Below are 22,570 nucleotides of genomic sequence, written 5' to 3'. Positions count from 1 at the left end.
GGTAAGTAAAAATGCTTTTTGCAAAAGGACATTGCTTGTCCCTTTCTACAATAAAAACCCACGTGAACTGCCAAAGTTCAAAATGGGGCTTTAGCTCCACATTATTATTTATAATATAGAATACAAAAACTGATGAACAGCAGGATATTACTGTCTTCTCCCCCAGAACTTTTTTAAGCTATAAGCAGGTGGCAGCCCCTGTATTGTGACCCAACTTTCAGTAACCACCCAAAAACAGCCAGGTGGTACGCCCAGCCAAAAAAGGCTAGGGAATACACAACCAAGCAAAGCTGGTTATAAGGAGATCTATACTGGCTCATCATATACTTTATCACTACTTGGTAATTTAAAATTGGAAGGCTATTTCCTGCTATATTAAAACAGCCAGGTGGTTACCGAAAAGTGGTCGGTGGTAAGCCCAGTGAAAAGGGGCTGGGGAGAACACTGTATTACATTTGTCTTAAGCTACGTACACACTTCCAATAATTATCGTTGGTAAATGAACGACGAACGATCCTGCACGAAATCGGCGAACGATCGTATAGCAGCGATCCTGTACATGCAGATAACGACACGATCGTTCGCAGATATTGTACACACAATAGATGCGATCGTTTGAGTGATACAGGAAGTGACGTGCACGACAGGAAGTGAACGAACGTTCGTTCATCACGCATGCTCAGACCATGGACGATCAATGAACGACCGTACACACGATAGATGGTAAACGATCGTCGTCCAATCCGATCCGCCGGTCCGGTCGTTCATTTCCAGCGACTATTCTCGTTCGTCGGCGTCGTTGGTTACTTTTTTATTTTTGACCAATCGTTCGTCGTTCGTTCGTCGTTCATTTCCAACGATAAAAATTGGAAGTGTGTACGCAGCTTTAGGTTCCATCACAATTGTGCACCTTCTCCCTTTCCTGTCCTAAGTTGATAATGCTTCTCCATTGTACTCTATTTGGGGAGGAGCAACATCGTCACCTCAGGGCAAGCATTGTGTTAGAACTACAAATCTCTACTTTTTCATATCTGTAACATTGGGGAAGGAATCATTCACTCTGCAACACATGAGTTCCCATTCAAGCATCACATGACTGTAGTGTACCTTTAAATAAATTGTGGCTCTACATCAGCGGTCCATTCTCACACCATAATCTACATCTGAATAAAAATAAAGTGATTGTACTCTGCAGAGACACAGTTGTGTCATAAAAGTAATTGTGGCGGGGTATTTTTCAGGTGTAATGGTATAATATGTAATTACATAGTCACGGGTGCATTAGTTAAGGAACAAAATAATCAGCCTTAATTACCACCTACTGCTAGATAATGTTGTGCTTTGCTCCATACTGCTCCACTAACACACATGTGAATGAAGTAATTGCTGGTTTATACATAAATTGTTGCCGTTACCCAGCAGCAGATAAAATAAGATGCTTTGCTGGAGCTCTTGGCGATGTCCTTTTGATGTATGTATTAAAGAGCACGATGTCCATTTGATGTATGCATTAAAGAGAACCTCCGGCCAGATTAAGTTTCAGATATTTTATGATCCTTTGCAAAGCTAAAGTCCTTTGCTGGCAATGGGGGGAGCTTATATTACTCAAAACCAAGAACAAGACTGTGGCCATGTTTTTGGGTTCAGCTTTACCTAAGACTTGGTCAAATCTCTCTTTACCTTAGAGCAGAGTTTCTCAACCAGGGTTCCTCCAGAGGTTGCTAGGGGTTCCTTTTAGCATGACTTCAAAGTAACTTTCAGGTCTTCAGGGAACCCCTTCTATAATTACTATATCCACAGATCACAGTATATTAGTGTGGTGGTCAGTAGGAAGAATGTCTGTAATATTGCTGGCCATTGGGAAGAATGTCACCCTTACCAACCAACTTAAGAGGTATAAATTACTCATTGCCCAAGGAACCCCTAGCAACCTCTGGAGGAACCCTTGTTGAGAAACTCCGCTCATCATTGCTGAAAAAAAGTAGTTATTAAAGCAGCTGCAAACCAGCCTGGTCATTCGCTGTTAATAATACATATATAATATTTATGAGATATAATACATAGGCAGCTTCCCAACTGAATGAAGGAATGTCATTTTATGACCCAATAACAAAAATAACCACACAGAAGGATTATCATTTTTGCATACATACCTTATTGAAGGATACAATGCATTTCTGCATATATATTAAAATAATGTAAATGTAATACACTTTTCGGTAGTGAAGTAACACTGTGGTGCCTGCAACTATCTGACTTCTGAATCTTTGATCAGTCTCTGTGTCCATCAGGAATTCCTTTTATCCTAAATCAAGACTATACCTGGGACTTTGACTTCTTTGCAAGTCTGTGTTAAGCTTCACCCCTTCTTTGCATGTCTTTGTTAAGCTTCACCTCTTCCTGGCACTAAGCCCTTATGCGTGTCGGTCCTTTATTAAAGCTTCAACTTCCCACTGATCCTCTAGTATTTGATAATCAAATGACAACATTGAGGTGGGGCAGAGCCAAATCTTGTCAAGACCCCATTTACAGTTGGGCAAGATCCAAAAGGATATTCAGCACTAGGTCAGGATCACTGTAATTTCTGAGACTTCCATGACTTTAGCTGCTGTTTAATAATACCAGAGCTCCTGAATCCCCTCTCCCCAGGCAGCAGCAATTGAAACTTGAACCAAGAAATGTCTAAATCAATTACAGAAAAGATGTGAAAGCAAAAATAATGCAATGTAAGCTACAAACCAGAAAAATAGAAATCCTCTTCATTTCTCCTCCGTAATCTATAGCTGGCTAAAACCAAGGTTTATTTTACAGCATGAAGCATGTGTACCCCATTACAGTATAATTCTCTGTCCTGGAAGCAGATGAGAATTGGCAGCTTCAAAAGACTCAACACGACAGTAAATGTCCCTTCGTGTGTGGAGGACAGAGAAAAACCACCCTTAATGGAAATACATCGCTGTTTCCATTCAGACTTTGAAGAAAAAAAAATTAGGTCTTTGCGCAAACCAATGTCAAAACCTGATCACATTACATTTTTTAAAAGGTTACTGGAACTGGCAACACTGAAAATGTTTTCTTAAAATATGGAGCTGCAGATACTCTGATATTTGTCAACAAGGGAACTCCAAATGCTATGTTTTAGCAACAAAATGCCCCTAGAGATGTTAAATCTTGGTCAAGAAAAGCTGTAACCAGGTGGTCACAAAATGAGCTGTGCAACACAGGACACATTTAGTCATCCCAGTTTTTTGTATCATAGATATCTGGTAACCCCTATAAATCTTTGTTTCCACCCCATCATATACTTTATTCCAACTTTTTAATGTCGACCCCCCCCATAGCACTGTATTTCCCATTTGTCTTTCGTCTTTGTATTTTGCACTAACTGTTCAGTGTCTCTGTAATGTGACCTAAAAATTCAGTATACACCCCAAAACAGCTAGGAAGTTACTTAAAAATTGCTGAGTGATGCACCAGTTTAAAAGGAGCTGGGGGGAACACTCCTGATATACCTTAAAGCAGATCCTCCACTCCATATTCCATTTCTCCCAATGTTCCCTTACATTTTGTGTTCAAAGTCTTCAATGTAAACACCTAATCCCCACCCACAATTACAAGTAAATGCTGCATTGGCATCTTCTTTTCTTACTTTCCACACAACTGGCTCAACATCCGACTTCACTCTGTGCATGCAAAGATTGGGTTTCAAATCATTTCTGGTATGGAATTATAAGGATTATAATTTTTAAAAAATTAAGGAAAATGTGTTTGGTCCACTTTGATCTCTAATATTCATGCCACCAGTGGCATCTACACTCCACGCAATTTTCTCCAGTATCCATCTCTCTTATATGATGCAACAGAGGGTCACTTATTCATTTTTTATACTGATTTCTGGTATGTTAGCAGGATAGAATGTAAAAAAAGGGCACATGCACCATGGGGTCAATTTATAAATGTTTCTGTACAGCTTTCATCCAAGACTCGAACTGAACTCAATTGCAAATTGTATAAATATTAAGTGAACATTGTGTGCATCTTGTGTGAAAACATTTATAAGTGGAAGTGTTATGGATCCGCTGTTCTCCAAAGGCAAGGAGAAGTGGCTAAAGAGCAGATTGTTCCTGTTTAGTAACGTGTGCAGTTCCTTTACAAAAATAATCTGCTTTTCTGTTAGACTGGAGATCTTTCAGATGACTGTAGTTTATTTTCTGCTCTCAAGCGTTCTCCTAATTAGCTAAGATGCATAATAAAGTAGTGTAGATGGTTGGAGTCATTTTTAGTCTTTTCATGTTGGAGGTATTGATGTTTGTGTTGGTATGGTGAGCAACTTCGCTTGGCAGGATGCTTGTTATATGTAGTTTATTTTAATCAAAGGAGAAAATGCAGATTATTAACATTTTCTCTACAATATGACTTGCTTTTGGGCCGTCACTCTAACAATAAGTGATCTAACAATAAGTGGTCATTCTCAACTACATCCTTAGCACAAAAACTAGTGTAAAACTAGAGTAAAAATAAAACTAAATTTCATTCTGGTTTAAAAATCCCCACTCAGGGACCTGCTAGGTATCTCTAATTTTCTTGTGGGTTTTTATCTTTTGCATCTAACCTATGTACTAAATCCCTGTAGTAGCCGTTACCTTTATTTTTCACATTCATCCTCTGTCTGTAAAACAGTGCTTACCTATTAGGACAGAAACTAGAATTTTAAAGGCCCAGTCTTACCCTGTCCTAAGCAAGTGGTGGTCAACTCTTCTAGTATTGATATTATTCAAATATCTTCCTTTCTATGGTCAGATTTGGTTGCCTTTATTCTATACTTGAATTTCCCTAAATTGTTCAACAAATTCATAATGTCTCGGTAACTGACAAGTTTCGCCTGTAGGCTTTTTCAGGGATGTATGGAGAACATTATAACAATGAAGGTCAAATGGATCCTAACATAGAGAAGCTTCTCTAATTTAGGATCCAGTTGACCTGTAATCATTGTTATAACGTTCTCCTTACACCCCTGAAGAAACCTCCTGGCGAAACGCATTGGGCTACGTGACATTATCAATTTGATGGAAAATTTAGGAAAGCTTATGTATTGATAAAAGGTTTTTCATCCCATGTTAGTTTAAACGGTCTCAGGACCTACCATTTACCTAAGTATTTGTAACTAATTTATTATTGTGTTGTTATCACTTTAAACACTACAATACAAACCCTAATTGCCAAGAAACCTGTTTCTCTTTTCTTCTACCTCTTTCGTAATATACACCTGGTATTAGGGCCTTAAAAATATATAAAGCCATTTTTTATTTTGGCTATAGTAGCCAATATTTAAAACTATTAAAATTTATTTGCCATCTATATTTTCATTCTCTTTCCGTCAGCCACAACAGTAAGTCGAGCAAAACCTCATCTGGAACCAGTCTATCCATTGGAAAAATTCCTTCTCTTTTATACTTCACTGGCAACTAAAATCTTGGAATTTCTCATTGCTTTCACTCCCAGATATGTTTAGCCAGGAAAAAGTGGAATCTCAATAGAAGCGACACCACAGCAATAAGAACCTGTTAGAAATTCTAATCCTTGCTTACTGTCTCCAAAAAAACGTTTATGGTTTAGATAGAATCTGTGCTCCTGGCATCACAAATGATAGTGAATGGAAGTTGCCAGAGACCACAGATGTGCAAGAGGAGGTTGTCAGGGGCTTTGCGCATACTATGGGCATGCTTTGTTAGACGACCAGAAGATGCCGGAAATGACCAGAAACTGCAAACATGCTACAGGACTAGGGACATGCTGCAAGTGATGGTCATAGACAGGAAAAACATTTCATTATTATGTTCCTTTTCCTAAATAACTTGAGCCACATTAGATCTTTCTCTTTACGTGAGTTCCATTATAAAAATGTAAATCAAGAAAATTGATTGGCGTCACTAAAAGAAGATATATATATATATATATATATATATAGGGGCCCTGACAACTACACTGTAAGTGCCAAAGGACTGAAGATTGGGCTTTGGGGTGCTATGCTATATGGTCAAAATTTGTGAACACCAGGCTATTTTCATTATACAGTATTTATATACCGCCAACATATTACACAGCACTTTACAAAGTCCATAGTCATGACACTAGCTGTCCCTAAAAGGCGCTCACAATCTAATGCCTCTACCATAGTCATATGTCTTTAATACAGTTTAAGGTCAATTTTGGGGGCCAATTACCGAGCTGCATGTTTTTGGAATGTGGGAGGAAACCCATGCAAACACAGGGAGAACCTGCAAACTCCATGCACATAGTGTCCTGGCCGATATTCAAGCCTAGTACCTAGCGCTCCAAAGGCCAGAGTGCTAACCTCTGAGCAACTGTGCTGCCCATCACTATCACTACTTAATCCTTTAGTGAAGTGTTGGTTACCATAGTGAGTGGCAGTAAACCCAGGCTGGTAGCTCCGGAATTAGGACACCCCATCACAGAGGTAAGGAAAGCTTGGAAAGAAAAAAACACTTTAACATTAAAAAATGTATCTTCTGCTAGGTCAACCTTACTATCAGGTCGCCCTGCAAAGTCTGCCATCCCATTTACTGATATATTTGTGACTATGAGCTTTCCTAATACTTCTTCCTCTTATGTCCTTAAGATTGAATGTTTATTTGCAGGTCACAGCTAACCAAGGTAAAGCGGGAGGTTTAAAATAGATGGGAATAATATAGACATTACGATTAGATGGAATTGGAGGTCAGTTCTGGTTTCTTCAGACAGCTTTTATGTTCAGATTTCTAATCTTGTAGCTGACGGTCTGCATCTTGCAATAGATTTTTGAGTTCCTGTGTTAATTCAAATTCAGTCCTGGGATTTTAATTAAAATAATGGACACATTGCTATTCTGTTTCAGTGTATCTCATTTAAAGTGGGCCAGTGGTTTAATTGTTTTAAGCTGAGCAAAAATGATGTGAGGAATTTACTCTGGTTTTATCGCCACGCAGTAAAAACTAGCAATAAACCCTTGCTACTGGTAACCATTGGACAGAGAACATTACCATTATAAATCTGTGCAAAACCACGTGCAGTTATTATTATTAATAAACAAGATTTATATGGCGCCAACATATTACATAGTTACATAGTAGGTTAGGTTGAAAAAAGACCATCAAGTTCAACGACTAGGGAAAAAAACATATCCCAGACAAAAAACCCTATAGGACATAGTTGGTCCAGAGGAAGGCAAAAAAAAAAAACCCTGGTACAATTTGCTTTAACGGGAAAAAAAATTCCTTCCTGATTCCATGAGGCAATCAGATGTTCCCTGGATCAACAGTCACTGTTATTTTTACTTTAAAGCCTTAATGCCTTAATCCCCAGTTATATTCTGTGCTTCTAGGAAAGCATCCAGCTTTTTCTTAAAGCAATCTATAGTACTTGCTGAAACTACTTCCTGAGGGAGCCGATTCCACAGTGAAGAATCCCTTCCTTATCCGGAGCTTAAACTTCTTTTCCTCCAGACGCAAAGAGTGCCCTCTTGTTCTTGGTAATGATCTCAAAGGTAATAATGGGGAAGAAAGTTCTCTATATGGACCATTTATATATTTATACAGGGTGATCATATCCCCCCTTAAACGTCTTCTCTCAAGGGAGAATAGATTCAGTTCAGCTAATCTCTCCTCATAGCTGAGCTCCTCCATTCCTTTTATTAGTTTAGTTGTCCTTCTCTGCACTCTCTCCAATTCCACAATGTCCTTTTCGTGAACTGGTGCCCAAAACTGGACTGCATAATCCAGATGTGGTCTGACCAATGCTTTGTACAGGGGCAGGATAATGTCTCCATCTCTGCAGTCTATTCCTCTTTTAATACAAGAAAGTATCTTACTAGCTATAGATATTGCAGCTTGGCATTGCATGCTGTTATTAAGTCTATGATCTACCAGAACCCCCAGATCCTTTTCCATTTCTGACTCTCCCAAATGTATTCCCCCTAGACAGTATGAAGCATGCATGTTGTTAGCTCCAAGGTGCATAATTTTTTTTTATATCATTAGAGTAGTGTGTGGTAGATATCTATATATTTTGATTGTGCCTAACTCTGGTTTATATAAAGGTAATTAAATAAAAGACAGAGAAAGATTGAGTTTTCGGCACAAATATAGAAAATATATTTTGTAGTACAAGTTTACATACAAAATTATGAAAGTTATATCCTTTTTACCCATAAGTCATTATATTCTCTTATGAACTATACAGGATTTGATCGATTTTCACAAAAGTTACAAAAAACAATTACAACCTTTTCTCTGTATGTCACGTAGTTTCTTGCAATACATACAGGGTTTTGTTCAGGCCTGTTGTGGCACTATACAGGATTCAGCTAATATTGAAAAAATATACATCACCATAGAATGGTTAAGTAGATATGAACCCATTCATATAAACCATAGTACCCTACACGTTTCGCCATTGAGAGCTTCTTCAGGGGTAGTGATAGGTCAATAAAAAGTTCTCTATGTATACATACGGGGTTCAGGTGATCTAAATTTGCAAACATAAATATAAGAGTTCAATACACTGCAATGTTCAACATTACAAAAATCATATATTTCATCCAATTTTGTTCAAATAGTAAAATTATTAGAAAATAACACCAATAGTATATCAAGTTAGTGAAATATCACTCTGTTTCATTAAAGACCCCTTTTCATTTAGGTGCAAACCATCTCTGGCATACAGGTTGTACCCCAATAAAAAGTCAGCCCAGTTCTCAGTGAACTCAAACTATTCCCTTCTACACCAGGACTTAAGCCATGCTTTTAGCTGTCTAAACTCCCTTTGCCTTTCCTGTGTGGTGCATTGCAAAGGCAATATCCCAGAGAACATAGCCTTGGAGGTCCTTTTCTTCAGCTTGAAACCTAGTTCCCTAAACTAAGTTTTAAGGATCCTCCATCTTCCATCTATCTTGTCATTGGTTCCAACATGGACCAAGACACCTGGGTCCTGTCCAGCCCCTCCCAGTAGTTTGTCCACTCGGTCCACCACATGCCGAACCCTGCCACCAGGGAGACGGCAAACCATTTGGTTGAAGGGAGATATTCTGAAGATTTCTGAAGGTGTAAAAGCCAAAAAATGATTCACCTGATCTGACTCCACCAACCACAAATTTTATTATTAAAAAACATGATTTTTATACAGGTTGACATTCAAAAATCCAGCAAACTCTGGACCTGAGGAGTGATTTTTGCAAATTCCGGATTTTTTTTATACTTATCTCCACACACAGTCCAGCCTTCCTCTTGCAGCACTGCGGCCATCTGGCACAGTTTCAGGGAGCAGGCAGCAGGGATGTCTCAACATGTATTTAGTTTGGCAAGCAAGAACTAACAGCTGTTTCTGTAGAACAGCACCATGAAAACATTAGTGGCCAAACAGTATACTGCAGTCCCTGTATTGTAAATGCAATCCGATATTCATGCCGGGAAACTGAAGGATCCGGATTATCAATGGCCAGATTTCGATTGTCAACCTGTTTTGCCATCATATTACACAGGGTTGTGCATTAAATAGGGGTTGCAAATGACAGACAGATATAGACATTGACACAAAAGGAGGAGAGGACCCTGCCCGGAAGAGTTTACAATCTAAGAGTAGGGGGAAGTAACACACAATAGGAGGGGGGGCTATGAAATGATGGGTGAGTAGTGAAGGTTTTAGGAGACAGAAGAAGATGAGTAGGCAAGTTGGAAAAGATAGGTTTTGAGTGCTCTTTTAAATTTGCAGAAAGGAGTAAGCAGATTAGGATGAGGAAGACCATTTCAGAGAGTGGGGGCAGCTCTAGAAAAGTTTTAGAGCCATGTGTGTGATTAGGTTATGAGAGAGAAAGTCATTAGTAGGTGATTGAAGGAGTGAAGAGAGAGGCTAAGGGAGTATTTTTCTATCAGGTCATAAAGGTTAGTGGGATAAGAACTGTGGAGGGATTTGAAGTCAAAGTACAGGAGCGCTTGAATTTGATTCTAAGGTAAAATGAAAGCCAGTGAAAAGAACCACAATGTTTTTTAATTTGAATGTGGTGTGTATTGCATTTGTGGAATGTTGCAAGGGGTAAAACATGTTTTGCCCAGAGTTCATCTTAAATAGTCATGAAGACAGACATTTTATACAGCCTATGAGTTGACTTCTTTTTGTTTGAGGGCCAGACATTGCTTGATATGCTTATCAAATCATTCTACATTCATTCCCTGGTGCATTTGACCTTCTTCAGCCTGATTTTGTATTCTTTTAGACTTGTACAGGGAATGCAAAACCTGTCTGAAATAAACCAATGCTCCTGAATGTACAGTTGACTTAAGGACTGTAAATAAAATGATACCTACTATTTCTTAACGATGACATTTAAATAACTACCACAAATGCAATACACATCACAATCACCACTTTTTAAATTCAATGTATTTGTCGTTGGTGGAGTCAGATCAGGCCAATAATTTGCTGGCTTTTATTTCCAGAAAAAAAGATCACCATACTACAAGTCCAACTCTTGATGATGAATTCCCACTACTCCTGCTGCAGTTTTCATTGTGTAACAAACACTGAAAATTTGGCACGGAGAATCCACTCCTTGCATTGATGTTGCATGTTGTCAGAGCTGAAAGCTAGGTCTCAAAAAGCTGCTGATATCTGAACCAGGGTCATTGTAACTGTTCTGTTTAGGACAGGTGGTTTTGCAGAATTATGCTGGTGATATTTGTTGCCCACATTATTAGATTTTTGTTTTCTTTGCCATTAACCTGGCACCAACAGGCAGAGGGATGCGGAAATGGCTGGATTCCTTGCATTCTTGGCACCACCAGCAACCTCTCAGAACAACATTCAGTAATTAACGCTACAAAACTTGTTTTTATTGGAAAACTCATTTTGAGAATTCTATCTTAAGCACGTAAAAGCTTTGCCTCCAGGTTTTACCTTTTTTTACATTATTTTAAAGCTTTACACAAGATTTGCATAATTGGCAAGTGTAGAAGGACAGGCTCAGTTGGCACATGTGTTTGAAGGAAAATCTCCAACATTTATAAAGAGAATCGTCCTCATCTTAAATATTTTCATATTGATCTTAGGTTTATCGAAGCATGTTCATATTTTTAAACCCTTGAAAGTATGTGTAGTTTAAAGCTGGCATTGCCTTGCTTAAAAAGCATCATCTTTATTCAGCCCATTTCTTGGATATGGTTCCTGATGGTGTCAAAAATTATGGGCAACATGGTGGCTCAGTGGTTAGCACTCTGGTCTTTGCAGGGCTGGGTCCCAGGTTCAAATCTTGGCCAGGACACTATCAGCACGGAGTTTGTATGTTCCCCCTGTGTTTGCATGGGTATCCTCCGGGTATTCCCGATTCTTCCCGCATTCCAAAAACATGCAGTTAGGTTAATTGGCTTCCCCCTAAAATTGATCTTAGACTGTGTTAATGACATATGACTATGGTAGGGACATTAGATTATGAGCTCCTTTGAGGGACAGCTATTGACATGACAATGGACTTGTAATATGTCGGCGCTATATAAAAAATGTGTAATAATATTAAAAATCATATATTTGTTGAAACTGCCCACTTCTAGTCTTCATTGAATGCCTGTGTTGCAAGGTGATAACACAGAAGCACATTTGAATGAGTGTTGCTATCCTTTACAAGGATATATTAGGTGCCTGAACTGGGACCTTTGTTGCAGAACTAAACTCATCGATATGCACCTGTCCCTGTTCCGTCGCAGGCGCCACCATCTTCTACTCTTTTTTCCTTCCATATCCCGAGCTTTGGTCTTCTTGATTGGCTGGGTAGGGATAGCGTTACTCCTGCACAGGCATAAAAGTTAATTCCGTTATGAAAAATGCATGCGCAGCTCAGTGATATCAGACAGATAACAATAGCTATTGCAGAAGGGACATCACCTATCTCTTTTTGTAATAACCTCTTGCAATGTAGGGCAATACTTCCAGTTTAATGAAAGCTATAAATGTATTGCATAGTAATTACATTACTGGTCAAGTTTATGTAAAATTTTAGTGATAATTTTTTGTAAATGATGAGTTGTAATTGAAATGTAATGCATGGAACATACATCCTCTTTCCTTCCTCTGAAACACAGCTTACAGATGTCTGCATTATCTGTAAACTTAAATTCATGACTTAAGCAGAGCGGCTTCTCCTGGAGGAGAAATACATTTTAATTTCTGGATGTAAACTTTTGCGGCCCTTGAAATGCTCTGGGTGGACCCCTGGAGCGGACAAGCTATCAATCAATAGCCATGTGTCGATTGCAAGCTCTCGCAGGCCCAAACCGCTGAGGTTTTGCGTGCAAACTGATCATTCCTGCTTTATCTCCCTGACACCATGTCTCGTTCTAACACGAGTTTTCTATTCTGAGAAATATACATTTATTATGGATCAGTCAGGCTTGGCAATAAAGTCTAAATGTACAGCTTGTGTGACCTTGTAACCCGCCAGCCATCTGTCTGGGCTCATCAATCGATAGGCTGTTAATTTATGGCTGATTTAATGCCCCTTTATGAGGTTTAAATGATGGTGACCTATTAAATGCTTCAGGGGATAAACTGCACTATTGCACGATTCCCAGCCTCCAATAAGGAGAAAATCAATTTCTTGTAATGATGTAACAGCTTATGATATTGATGACATAACTAAAGGAACGATAACATTCCTGAAAGGAATTCGCATATAAAGGATTGTTAACTCCATGTACACATTGGTGATGTAGCTTATTCATTTAAAGGGAAACCATGCTCCCTTAGGGTGAATTCACAGGTTCTATGTGCATTTTCATGATTTTTATATTGCATAAATTATCCATGTACATAGGAAACTAGCCTTAAATTTTCACTTACTGTCAATTTTAAAATGTTCAAAAAAGAGCCGTTTTTAGGCCAGTGCACATAACATGATGTGAACTTCAATCATTCAAAATTGAGCTAAATTGTGCACATGCCTTATAGTGCATTAAACTGCATGAGTGTGACTGGTCCCTGAAGGAACACAATACAAACTACATATGCATATCTGCAACAACCGCAGTGTTCTCCCCAGACCCTTTGAGCTAGGCACATTGCCCAGCACTTTTCAGAGACCACCAGCCTTTTTTTGGATGGTTATGAAAATTTGGGTCATAATACAGAGACAGCTGTCATCTAGGGAAGACAGGGCCACCAGGGGGAGCTACGGCTTGCACAAAAGTGGGGTGAGCCCAGGGAAATGGCTGGAAACAACGGACTGGGCAAAAAGGGGTTAACACAGGAGCTGGACAGAGGAAACATTGAATTAAGCAGCAGGTGTACAGGAACTAGCTCAGAAGAACTGGGGGCTCTGCATCAGTGCAGACACGTTGCACAAATGCTGAGTGGTCTGTCTCAGCTTGCTAAATAACCAGGGATGGTTAAGAGGCTATTTTCTGATTTGCCGGTGGATTGGCGAAACTGATAAAGTTTGGGAGCGTAGGCAAGCCCAGAGTCAGAACTACCCGCATGCGCAGGAAGAGGTAAGTGTGACAGCAGCCACTGCCTACAACTTTCTCCCTTCAAAAAAATTCTTGGGAAAATACTTGACAGATTAACATTGCATATGCCTTTGCAGGTTTGGATACCCTCTTAGTTGTGTTTTTCATTTTATGGCTCCATTATGTTAAAAACAATTTCTGCCATTAAAAATACTACTGTGTTTTCATTGACTCATCATCACTCAAACATTTCTGCCTGCTGAATGTTTTGTAACGTAACTCTCTTGTGTGATTCCCCCACCGATACCTAAGCTGTGTTGCTGCATAGCCTGTAGCTGTTTTACAGATTCTGTACCTCGGCCCCACCCACTGGCTTCTGATTGGACTACCGGCCAACATCACATCTGATGACGCCCCATTTAGAGTTCTCTTTTTTCTGTAATTCTGCTTAAGTACTCCCCCATGCCCAGATGTAGATTTATACTGTCTAGCATGGAACAAGCCAGAATGGACAGCAAAGTTTAAAAAAAAATTGACTGACTAAATAAGAATAATTTTGTGAATTTTGAAGTAATATATACATGAACATAATGTTGTATTTGTGTTTACCCAGAGTGTTCATTATTTGAATGTTGTATTTGTGTTCATCCTGATAATGCAGCCCGAACAGCATTATTTAATGCAAATGTTAATGTGTCATGGGACATGGTTCTAGTCTTTGCCTTTCCAGCAATTAACAGAGCTCGGGGGAAGCAGGCATCCTTCGAAAGCCGCTCACTGATTTTATTTTTCTTGCATCACACTTGGAATGTTTTACGGCCAAACCATCTTGTAGCTCGCCTAATGAAACTACTGGTAACCTCAATGTGGCAGCCAGGCTGCTAGCTGATAAATAACAAAGCATCAGCCTTGAATCCAAAATTCTCCTTCCAGAGTATCACAGCTTCTCCGAGCCCCCTGGCATCTCCAAAAGGAGCAGTTGTAATAATACCGACATCTCAATTTTCCTCCAATCGAAGCTGCAGGTAAAGCAGAATGCCAGCAAGCATTTCAGCCCATATTAGATTTTTTTTAATCTCTTTTAAACTTTTGTTATTCTGCATGCATTGTTGTTAAAAATCTAAGGACGTCCTTATACAAAAGATAAAGACATACTTCATTACTTCCATGTGCAAATGCAATTTTGCACTTCAGGAAATGTTTTATGGCCCATTTCTCTATGTTTGGATAAACTGAAGTTGTTGCTGTTATTCCAATTACCAACATCAAATAAAATCTATTTATATAACTATACTAAATGTAAAACCAGCTACTAAAATCTCATATCAGCTGTCAAATCTTCAATTCATTAATTTTTTTTATTAAAATAATTAAAATAATCCCTGGTGATCCTGTCATCAATGTTCTTCGTCAGGCACTATCATGAAGTGACAACTCTTTAGAAATCTCCCACTTGTGCTTCTGCATTCTCACACTTTATCCTACGTATGTCTCCAAACTTCTTGAACGCCTTGTTTACAAAAGACTCAACGATTACCCGAGCATCAACTCTCTCCTTGACCCTCTCCAGTCTGGATTTAGAGCTACCCATTCCACTGAAACAGGCCTTAGTAAAGTGGCCAATCAGAGCTAAGTCTCAAGGCAACTTTTCCCTGCTCCTTCTCCCTGATCTTTCATCTTCTTTCAGCACTGTTGATCACCCCCTTCTAATACAAATCATGCGCTCCATTGGTATCAGTGACACTGCTCTCTCTTGGTTTGCTTCCTATCTGTCTGACCGCCCCTTTCAAGTTTCTTTCAATGGTAATTCCTCCTCGCCCACTCTCCTCCCTGTTGTTGTTCCCCAAGGGTCAGTCCTTGGACCAGTTCTGTTTTCCCTGTACACCTCCTCTCTCGGTAGTCTCATATCCTCCTTCGGCTTACAGTACCATCTGTATGCTGATGACACTCAAATCTATCTGTCCACCCCTGACCTGTCTCCCTCAGTCCTGGATAAGGTCTCATGCTGCCTGTCAGCCATCTCATCATGGATGTCTGACCGATTTTTGAAACTCAATCTGAATAACACAGAACTCATCATCATCCCCCCCTCAAATTCCCCCCCTGACATATATCTAACTGTTAAGAACACTGTTATTCGGCCCTCCCCTCAGGCACGTTGTCTTGGTGTCACCAAACTCCTTGTACATGCTCTTATCATCTCTCGTCTTGACTACTGTAACATCCTTCTCTCTGGTATTCCACTAACCCGACTCTCTCCTCTACAATCTATCATGAATGCTGCAGCCAGACTCCTCCATCCTTCCCACCGCTCCTCTTCCGCTGCATCTCTTTGCAGATCTCTACACTGGCTTCCATTTCACCTTAGAATCAAATTCAAGCTCCTGTGCTTTGCCTTCAAATCCCTCCACTGTTATTGTCCCACTTACCTTTCTGACCTTTTAAAAGAGTACTCCCCCAGCCGCTCTCTCTGCTCCTTACTCATAACCTCATCACACACACTGATACAAGACTTCTCAGGAGCTGCCCCAACTCTCTGGAATGGTCTTCCTCTTCCTATTGGGCTTGCTCCTACTTTCTGCTCATTTAAAAGATCACTCAAAACCCATTTTTTCAAACCATCACTACTTTTCACACTACATATGTCATATCCTATTGTGTAAAAAAATTCCCCCACCTACTAGATTGTAAGCTCTTCGGGGCAGGGTCCTCTCCTCCTGTATCACTGTCTGTATTTGTCTGTCATTTGCAATCCCTATTTAATGTACAGCGCTGTGTAATATGTTGGCGCTATATAAATCCTGTTTTTTAATTATAATAACATTGCTGTTTTGACGCATATTATGCAGGCATAGTTGAAGTTCCACTTCTGAACATCCACGATCAAACATGTCATTAAGGGACAGGCGATGTCCCTTCTGTAAAAAAGCCTCCTTCCTGCCAAATCGCTCCGTGTTTCTGTTTTTTTTCCCTCAGGATACCTGGCAGTTCTGGCTTTCCTACATATGCTGGGGATGAATTATTTCTGCATGTCTGTGTTACATTATCCCAATCTAGCCAAGATGACCAAAGATCCTCTTAAAGCAGACCTATCACCAACATTTTCACTTTACATAAAAGGCTAGATAACCCTTTTATATAAAGTAAAACTTATCTTTTTTTTACCTAGGAGGATTCTGTCTGCTCCTTCTGCTCATGTCCGAGATTGGAGCTTTTTCTTGCAATATGAAATAAATAGGGATCTCACGCATGTGCAGTGAGATTGTCACGATTTTTTTCTCATTTACAGAAGGCTGCGTCACCTGATATTGCTTCTGCGCAGTGCGAGATCAGGTGATGTAGCCGGTAGAAGAAAGAAAATGGAAAAAAGTAATGGCGCCTAGTTCGGACGAAGGAGGACTCCAGGGCTGCATGGGGCCCAAGTGAGGAAACCTCCGGAGGGATTGGGGACTCTGCACAAGTAAAGAAGAGTGTTTTTTTATTTTAGTCCTGCTTCAAGTCCAAATAGAAAAAAGAAGATGGCGGCGCCCTGCAAGGACATGGGTGAGTATTGTAGGTTTAGTCTACTTTAACACTTGTCATTTCATCATGAAACTCGCCCTAAGAAATGCCATGCATCTGGTTTTGAAGTCCTGCAAAATGGCTGCAGAAAATAAAAATGCAAATACATTGCATGACAAAAATCAAAGTTTATAGATAGTATGTTTTTCCAAACTAAAGGCTATCCAGTTGGGGTTGGGGTTTACATCTTTTTTAGTTAGTTGTAACCCACTGTATGTATAATGTGACTCATTAAAGAATTCCACTCCATTGAGCTCAAGGTTTCCTTGGACATTAAAGTCTTTGAAGGACTGAAGAGAAAAATTCTGAGTACTCTGTGTGTACATTGCCATTCAACATATTGATATCAATTTTGTGGAAAATCAAACAGCAGAATGTTACAGAAACAGGATGAAGAGAGCGTGATATGCAGCAATGGATGAAAAGTACAACCTCACCCAGAGGCACTTCTGGGCTCCATACCTTTATAAATATCTTCAGAAGGAATCCTGCAAGTCATTGGCAACATGTGATTTGTCCTGAGGTTTTCAAATGGTCTCTGCGCATCTGGGAAATGATCAAAGCACAGTTGTGCAGCACATGTCCTTTAAAAAAGGATAGAATTGGGGTCCTGTGATGGGGTTTCCTTTTAAGCTTGATTTATTGTAGAATTAAACAAAACATTGTGAACAGGTTGCTCTTTATTGCAGAAGAGACATGCTTTGTGTCTTTTTCAATAAAACATTACATTGCCTGTTTGAAATTTTGAGGTGAATGTAGTTGTGCATATGCAGCTCAGTGTACAATTCTAGGGTACTTTTATATTTTTTGTGTAGTTTACCCTCTTTGTGCCCATCTATTGTTCTGACCCGTTGCTAATTTTATCCAAGAGGCATCTGGGCTCAAATTGTTCAGATGACTTCTAGTATTAATGTAAAAGCCATCCAAATATTTCTGCAGGGTGTGTGCATGTGCATGAAAGTCATCTCTGCCAGTACCACCTTCTGTATGGTCTTGGGGCTCTCATGGAAGCCTCGAACTCTTGCAAAATCTTCAGGATGGTTGGCAGAGGAGGGTTGCTGAAAATCTATTCACTGATTCTCCTTCTGTGGAGTCAACCTGGAAGCACTTAGATTTGAGCAGTTCCAGGTTCACAAATATCAAACCCCAACATTTAATCACCACCTTTGGACACTTTAATCATGGTAACATTTTGATTCCTATTGTGAGTTCTATTGTGTTTGTGTGCACTAAAACACATTTTTTGTAGCTTTTACAAAAAAGTTTAGGTGTAAATATAGTTGTGCGTGTATCACGCGAAATAAAATTTTGATAGTCTTTTTTTTATGTTACAGTTTATCTGTTTTTAAACAAAGTAAAATGTGTTGGGGTTTTAGTCATTTTCAGGACTAAAAACAAAAGTTTTGTGTTTGTGTGTGCACAAAATCAAAACATCCGTCTGGGCCTCAAGAGGTTGAATAATGAGAAAGTTTGACCATAGCAACCATACCCAGAATGATAAATAAACTGAGAAGATTTCCTTGTGCTTCTTGGCATTTAATGGCTGTTATTAAAACTTTTATTATTTTGCTTGTTTACTTCCCAGAATAAGCTAGTTGCAGAATTATTAGGAGATTTTAGCAAAGCCTAAAAATAAAAATGACATTCTCTGCACTGCGTTGGTGGATTCCCGTTACATAAATCTTCCAGGAAAATCATAAAAAATGTTTTTTTTGATGTGTGATGCATGCAGAGATATCTTAATTGGCAGGAGTGCAGTATAAAGCACTCTGGAATATTCTGAAGGTTTTACCACCCGGGTAGAGGTAATGAGCGATTATCCTTGGATAAACCCTCTTCTGTGTTATTAATGGTATTTCTTACTTTTTTGTATGTATTGAACTTATTGACAACAACAATGATTTTCTCTTGATGATTCTACTTGGCCTGATTAATGTTCCATTAATATTATTACACAGTATTTATATAGCGCCAACATATTATGCAGTGCTTTACAAAGTCCATAGTCATGTAACTAGCTGTCCTTCAAAGGGGCTCACAAACTAATGTCCCTACCATAGTCATATGTCCTAATACAGTCTAAGGTCTTTTTTTAGGAGTAAGCCAATTAACATAACTGCATGTTTTTGGAATGTGGGAGGAAACCCACGCAAACACATGGAAACTCCATGCAGATAGTATCCTGCTAACCACTAAGCCACCTGCCATTAAAAGCACCTTTTCTTATATGTTCAATAAGAGTAAGTAACTGGTAATCTTGCAAGAAATCTTCTGAGCTGATGACTTTTTTCAGTGGCCTGACAACATCCTCTCAGATCCTCAGTCCCTCCAGTGCTAAGAGGAGACAATCCTTCTTCTCCATACCTGCTGCTTCTCCATAACTATTACAAAGGGCTGGGATGATTTACCTCACATAGGCACATAAGAGTTCAGTGTTCTTCACAGTGTCTTAAAGTTGAAAGCACCACTTGGCACTTTTCAAGAACTACTCTGCTATTTCTGGGTGGTTACTGAAAAGTTGTGTCACAGTACAAGAGCCATCACCTGCCTACAGCCTATACCCACCCAGCTTAAAAAAATCCTCGGACAATACTGCACAGCGCTAATATTAGAGTTTTCTTATATCTGTTCGATAAGTGCCTGTTAAATTTGAAATCTTGTGAGCTGATAAAATCCTATGTCCCATTTATACTGTTTTCAGTTTTTCCTCCCCCTTCGTTCTATAGGGATGAGGAGAAAGGAAGGTCTATTTCTAACACACTTTTGTGCTGGGGTGATAATGGTGCTTTTTCATAAATACAGAGTAGTGGATAGCTATGGCCACCCTAGGACAATTACTAGCATGATCACTAGAAGAAAATGATTGGAGAAGTCTGAACATTTATGGGTTGAATCTGTAATGTGTTAAAGTGGAACTAAAGTTCTACTTTTAAGAGTCCATTATCATTTTTTCAGAAAGGAACAGGTGATGCAATTTTTCTTCCTACCTGCCTGGTCACTCTGAATATCTGTGAAGTTCCGGGTTGCGGCACCAAAATACCAGAGTTCCCGTACAAGAAGGAACAAAAAGGAAAGTCAGACAAGGTGTTGCTCCATCAATCTTGAGCATGATTCTGTACCACTTTACATTATGTAATCACTTCCTTTCAGTGGAACTACATGGGCAATGCCACCAGCTTCTAAGGCCTTGCTTAATCCCAACCAATTGAAAAATATTAAAAATGAAGGTGTCATCAGGGTATGCTATGTTCAGTAAGAGCATTATTCACTTCCTACCAGTGATGACAGCCCCTGATGCTTTGTGTACCATTACCTGTGTTGGGATGTGAATCATATACCATACCATATACATATATACCATACCATTATTTACCATACCATGACTCCTCTGGGGGAATTTTTTACACCTTGTCTTTTGAATAATGAATAATTTTTCCATATTTACAATGGTCATTCAGATTTTAAATACTTCAGTGTTCTCCCTGGAAAAGTTTTTTAGCCAAGTAGTCAAAAATTGGAGGTGCAAACATTGAATGGAAGAAAAGTAAGAAGAACATGCAAAGTATCCCCTTCGCCTCCTATCAGAGTTTACAGGCTTTCAGACTCTGATTGACAGCTCTTTCCACAGAAAGATCAGCCCAAGCAGTTTGGGTGGCTGTTGAGAAGTGCCAGGCGATGCACCCTCCTAAAAGCAGCTAGAGAGCTCACTCTACTGGTTATCATTGTTCTTGGGCAAAGTAATGTGTTTGTGCAATTCTACCTAAGAGTTAGATAGTAATCGTTTCATAGTAACAAGACTCTGTAATATATAGTTCCGCCTTTGTTATTTATATTACTAGGAATAATAAAAAGTTTCATGGTGTGTTTATTCTGTAGTAAGATCCTTGACTAAAAAACATGGTCAGTGTCTGATGCAACTGGCTTGTCAGAATCTGCGCCTAGCACAGCTTACTCATTACAGGTTTGTAGTACCTACCCACCTCAGCAGTGCCCGGGTAGCACCGAGGTTAATGGCTCTCATAAGCTTGTGATGTAAAACTCTAAAGCTATCTACAAACATGATGGGTTTAGGAACTTTTAGAAGTGCACACTTGTTTGGAGAAGAATATTTCTTCATTGAGTGGACTTGAGGCCACACAGTGCTCCCTCTAAACATTTATATTTATCCTAGCGTTTTCTGCGCCTGCCTACTAGGCCAAGTTATTCCTGTAGTAGTTCCTGAAGGTTATCTTGTGTTAATACAGGGTAAAGTTTTCACTGGTTCCAGCATTGCCTTTTTTCACATTGCCAGCTAGACCCATGAGAGGGTGCAGTACACGCTGATCTACGTTATACATAGGCGAATTCAAATACTGCAGAGGTTCCAGATTATAAGTGATGGTGTCATCTGAGCCAGGATCTCATTCATGAAAGTAAATAGTAGCCTTTGAACTATGCCTGAACAAAGATGGTGCTGTTGTTTTGGAGAGAAAAGCAAATTATGGTTGACGCATGTTATACTATTAGAGCAGCTGCACCATTTCCCGCTCCATGTTAGACATGGAGAAGGTCAGACGTCCTCCGCCATCACGTGCCCTGGCAGAGGTTTTGTGTTCTGCATCTGCTCACACATCCAGTCAGGATGCTCAGAATGACAGCATTATAAATCTGTTAGTGGGACTGCAGGGTTGGAACCCCCTGAATTATAGCACTGTCAGTTAAAGCAAACACATCATTTGAATGCAAAAGCCTTAATATGCAAACCTGGAAAGAATCTTGTGGAATCATCCTGGCACCGGTCCTGTTCGGCTTCATTTCTGGGATTCCAGAAGCTGCGCTCATCTCGAATGCAACTCATCCAATCTTCAATCAAGAAGATTCACAATTCTTATTTGCAGAGGAAATTCAGAAAAAAATCTTAACCTGCTAGGGGCTTAGTCTGTGTACAAGCAGTGCAGGTTCCCCAAATGATTCCTGCACACCTTTCATGGTTCATACACTTTAAATAGACCCTGTCATTAAGCTCTTTTATTAAACCCATTCCCATAACATTGTATATGTATTAATTATATTTTATGCATGTATTTTATGCATGTATACCAGTAAAAACTTCCTAGAACACGCTGTTACTGGGTGCTGCCATATTGGATGTGATGACAGCAGCCCCAGCAAACTCATTTTTTGTCACTTTGTCACTCATTGTATTCTTCACTTCTCTCCATGCCTCCTACATTAAAAGTTATGTAGGAAGATAGGGGAGAAGAGCTAGGTCAGCACAGACAGTAATTATTTACTCCCTAAATTAGAACTAAAGTTAAAAAAAAACACACAGATAGTTCCGCAGATCTGTCGGTCCATCGGGAGGATGGACCCTAGTACCCTGTGTCTGCATCTTTCATGGTGCTATTGTACAGGGAATTTAAGAAGGATGATGCCATGTCACAATTAATGGATTTACAGTAGTTACATTTAAAATACATTAGCTTTATTTAATACATAGTTCACCTTTATTTATTCCCAATTGAATGATCTATACCCATGTA

The 22,570-nt window shown here is 39.4% G+C and overlaps 1 protein-coding gene across 5 annotated transcripts in view; it reads left to right on the top strand.

The window, feature by feature from the left end:
• RAD18 (RAD18 E3 ubiquitin protein ligase) overlaps nucleotides 1-22,570 on the top strand; it is a 198,516-nt gene that overhangs the window by 143,792 nt on the left and 32,154 nt on the right. The gene's annotated exons all lie outside the window — the stretch shown is intronic.

Source organism: Pyxicephalus adspersus, chromosome 8 (genome assembly GCF_032062135.1).
Source record: "Pyxicephalus adspersus chromosome 8, UCB_Pads_2.0, whole genome shotgun sequence".
Taxonomy (NCBI): Eukaryota; Metazoa; Chordata; class Amphibia; order Anura; family Pyxicephalidae; genus Pyxicephalus; species Pyxicephalus adspersus.
Note: the sequence above shows the minus strand (reverse complement) of the source record. Positions and strands in the feature narration are given on the sequence as shown.